The following is a 4,782-nucleotide window of genomic DNA, read 5'->3' as shown; positions in this document are numbered from 1 at the left end:
GATGCCCCATCCCTGGAAGTGTTCAAGGCCAGGCTGGATGAGGCTTGGAGCAACCTGGTCTAGGGGGAGGTGTCCCTGCCCATGGCAGGGGGGGTGGAACTAGATGATCTTTAAGGTCCCTTCCAACCCAAACCATTCTGTGATTCTATGATTCTATGACTGATGCGAATAAATTCCAAGCACACGCCGAAGGACTCTGCCTGAGCAAAATTACGTGTTTCCCCTGAGTTCTGCCATGTTTTAAGGTTATGCCTCTGCCCTGCAGCCATGTCTACTGATGTCCACAAACCCTTCCCAGCCCCATCCAGCAACGCTCCATTTCCACAGGACACCCCCCTCCCAAACCGCGTCTGCATGTCGTTAAAGACAAGGCCAGACAGCGACTTCCCTAGCCCTGTAAACACTGCAGAGGTGCTAAAGATAGCATCGGATCATTTCTCAAAATCACATCTTTTCTTCTACGCTGAGGCTAAAAAATGGCAAACAGGATGCAGGATTTGGCTCCACAATATTCGCTGTTGTCATGACTCATGAGTTATTTTTATCTTTTCTGGAGCAGAACAAATGGCTGCAGTAATTAATCTCTGTCTGTTTTGACAATGGCCTGGCCAAAACACATTATGTTCTTGCATACGGTCAGAGGAGAGAAGCACAACATCGCGTGTGTGAGTCAGTATTTTAAATCTTTCCTTTATGTTTGCTTTTTTACATGTCTTTAAAATCTGCTGATGTACTGTGCTTCATGTATTAAAGTCAAAAAGAGCAACAAGGGCTATTACACAGGTTAGCTGCACAGATACTGACCTCTGTTTAGAAACTCAACCGCATGTGAAATGAGCTAATCAAATCATGGCAAAGGCAAAATTAATTTTGGGTCTTTTCAAGAGGATTCAGTGAGGAGGCACCCAATCCCAGTGGAGGATTTAACTCTGCCAGGCTCCTCCCAACTTTATTGGCTAATAATTATTTCTACAGAAAAAAATGTCGCAATCAAACACTCCGCCAACCCTCCTTTTGTTTTCTACAGAGCTCGCTAAGCAATCAAAAGATTTATTAGTGGAGAATATATTAATGAGGAATTTGAGGGAAACCAATCAAAAAATCAGTGAGAGGAATTTCCGTGAAGTATCTCTGGGGCATGAGTTTGCCTTGCACACAGCTTGCAGATGCCCAGCACTCCTTATGGGGTAACAATCACAGCACAGTAGAATCATAGTAGGGTTTTGGTTGGAAGGGACCTTAACGATCATCTAGTTCCAACCCCTCCGCCGTCATACCCAAAATGCTGAAAACAAATATTTTTGCCACCCAGCATGCCAGAAAACGAATATCAATTTACAGTAGTAGTCCAGATCTACTGACAGCAACTCATTCGTGAGCTGAAAGGAGCAAGTATTTTGTCTTCTGAGTTCAGGCAACCCCTGACTGTTGGCTTAGCTAAATGCTTCTGCACAGGACTGTTCACCCCAGAAGCATAAATTACGGTTTCTTGTCCCTTCCTATGAAGCATTGTGTTCTCGTGGTCTAGTGGATATGAGCTAAATAAGCCGAAGAAACGTCTTGTTGTACAACAGTCTAGCATGGGAATTATATAAGCACACCCTAAAATAAGAAACAACAATTTTCAATACCTGCTACTCACTACTAACATACCACCTGAACTATCCTGTCACCTTTATTTAATAAAGTTTTACTTGCAATGACCTATGAGATAAAACAATAATTGTATTTGTCCTTAATTGTTCAAAGTCTGGTGCACAATAGGACGTTAGTATGACAGCATCATTTTTAAGATCTCAGAAAAAAAGAATGCTGATCGTATCTTGGGCTGTGTCAGAAGTGTGGCCAGCAGGGTGAGGGAGGGGATTCTGCCCCTGTACTCTGCTCTGGTGAGACCCCACCTGGAGTGCTGCGTCCAGCTGTGGAGCCCTCAATATCAGAAGGATATTGACTGGTTGGAGTGAGTCCAGAGGAGGCCACGAAGATGCTCAGAGGGTCGGAGCACCTCTGCTATGGGGACAGGCTGAGAGAGTTGGGCTTGTTCAGCTTGGAGAAGAGAAGGCTCCAGGGAGACCTTATAGCCCCTTCCAGTACCTGAAGGGGCTACAAGGAAGCTGGGGGGGACTTTTTACAAGGGCCTGTAGTGACAGGACAAGGGGTAACGGGTTTAAATTGAAAGTGTGGAGGTTTAGATTGGATATCAGGAAGAAGTTCTTCCTGGAGAGGGGGGTGAGGCACTGGGACAGGTTGCCCAGAGAAGCTGTGGATGCCCCATCCCTGGAAGTGTTCAAGGCCAGGCTGGATGAGGCTTGGAGCACCCTGGTCTAGTGGAAGGTGTCCCTGCCCATGGCAGGGGCGTTGGGACTAGATGGTCTTTAAGGGCCTTTCCAACCCAAACCATTCTGTGATTCTATGATTCTATGAAAACACCCTCCAAGTCTGTTGCAGCTGTAAGCGTGATGCTTTTACTTCCTTCAGGCTTGGTAGAAGTGAGAGGAAAAACTACCTTATCACATTGTCTAGTCTTTTCATTTTTGTTTATCAAAACAAAGGATCTGTTTTGGAGTTGCCTTTTTTTTTCTACCTATGTGAAAATTTTACAGGCTACATATTCCTAGTTCTTCCAGTGCTGGGATATCTGTATTTGTCTTGAAGATAAACAGTGACATATTTCTCTTGTTTCCAATTTACAGAGAATTCGGACTGATGTGTTTCCTGGAGTTTCATGGAACTGATGTGTTTGATAGAATTGAGAAGATATTTTTAAACCTTTAAAGGAAAATACACAAGTATTTCCTGAATTTGTTTCTTCTTATCCCAGAGTTTACATGAACTGTTCAGCAAGGGGAAGCAAAAGCTGAGTTTCAACCAAACCCAGACCAATACAGAGCTTCTGGTGGAAACCATGTTGGGATTAAATGATTTCCTTTGGTTTCCATCCAAAACCAAGCTGAACGTGGATTTCTGGGTTGAATTTCACTTTGAATTTTTGAGTTTATTCAGTTATGAAGAATTAAGTGAAACTTGGGAGATTCAAACCCTCATTGAATGATCCTGAAAAATGATCTGCAAAACCCCTTGCTATGGAATCCTATTTCATACCTTTGATCTCTGCAGATGCTAGGAGCAGCACTTGCATCTCTTCCAACCTATAAAAAACAGCCCAGTGAAGCCACTACATTTTTATGTAGAGACTTGGATATCCAAGAGACAACATCCAATCCAAGTCACCACCCTGGGGCCAGCTGGAAAATAGGAAATCCCAAAGTTTGCCCTTCTCCCAGATGGGGTCCATCAAAGCCAGCATGTCCCACCCTGAGCACTCCATGAGCCAACTGAGAAATACAGAGAGAGGAGAAAACAAGGGCTCCTACTAATCTCTTTCTCTAGGAAGAGGAAAGCATTGACCAGTTGGAGCGAGTCCAGAGGAGGCCATGGAGATGGTCAGAGGGCTGGAGCACCTCTGCTGTGATGAAAGGCTGAGAGAACTGAGCTTGTTCAGCCTGGAGAAGAGAAAGCTCTGGAGAGACCTTATTGCAGCCTTCCAGTACCTGAAGGGGCTACAAGGATGCTGGGGGGGACTTTTTACAAGGGCCTGTAGTGACAGGACAAGGGGTAATGGGTTTAAATTGAAAGCAGGGAGGCTTAGATTGGATATCAGGAAGAAGTTCTTCCTGGAGAGGGTGGTGAGGCACTGGGACAGGTTGCCCAGAGGAGCTGTGGATGCCCCATCCCTGGAAGTGTTCAAGGCCAGGCTGGATGACGCTTTGAGCAACCTGGTCTAGTGGAAGGTGTCCCTGCCCATGGCAGGGGGGTTGGAACTAGATGATCGTTAGTGTCCCTTCCCACTTAAATCATTCTATCATTCTATGATTCTGTGACTTTCCTCAGCTCCCAGCTTATTGTGAAGGCACAGGCAGTGGCCTCGGGCTTCCCATCATGGTCAGTATGATCCATGAGATCCCCACTAAGCAGCCCACCCCCAGCTGATAGGAGCAATAGAGCAGTCATTGATCTGTCTGGACATCCAAGTACTAGGCATTTTACTTCTGCTCATCTACCTATCCACACCCTGGGCTGTAATCCCATGCTGTAGCAGCTTTGGCAGGAGAGCTATGCAAGAACTTCCTGCCCCACCATCTTGGATCTTCATAGCTTGCTTTTTAACTGGGGTCATTTCCATGATCTGATTTTAAGCCTGACCCACACAAGGAGGTATGATGAAACAAATGCCTCTGAAGCTACTGTCTCCCCCAAAATACCCTCAGGTACTCCTGTTGGACCCTTCTTGTGGATGTGTGACGCGTGTCCCAGTTAAGTCATCTTTATGGAGCGCGTACTTCCTGCTCCCTTATGTTTTCATTTTCTTCTCCCTCTTCAAATACTTCCTACCTTTTGCTGTCTGCGACTGAATTCCCTGAAGCCTTAATAGTCTTGGGATCTCTCCACTTTTATAACTTGATTTTACTATTTAGAAGTCCCCCCCCCCCCCCAAGAAAAGAAAAATAGAGAGAAGAAAGGAGGGGAATCCTATTCACCCACCAGCTAAGAAACAAGATACAAAAAGACAAGATTATCCTCATTCAGCTATTCATAGCGTTGGAGTGCATTTCATTTCAGTGTCTGCACAGGCCTTTGTAGCAACCATCTGATTGAACATTACTTATACTGCATATTATATGCACTAATGAGAAAATTATTCTAAATTGCCCCTAGGGATGGTTATGATTAAACTATTTGCCTTCACTTCCTCTACTAAATTAAAGCAACCAAAAGAAAGGG

This window comes from Eurypyga helias, unplaced genomic scaffold (assembly GCF_000690775.1).
Source record: "Eurypyga helias isolate BGI_N326 unplaced genomic scaffold, ASM69077v1 scaffold5038, whole genome shotgun sequence".
In the NCBI taxonomy this organism is placed as follows: Eukaryota; Metazoa; Chordata; class Aves; order Eurypygiformes; family Eurypygidae; genus Eurypyga; species Eurypyga helias.
The sequence above is the reverse complement of the archived record's forward strand: the minus strand, read 5'-3'. Positions refer to the sequence as shown.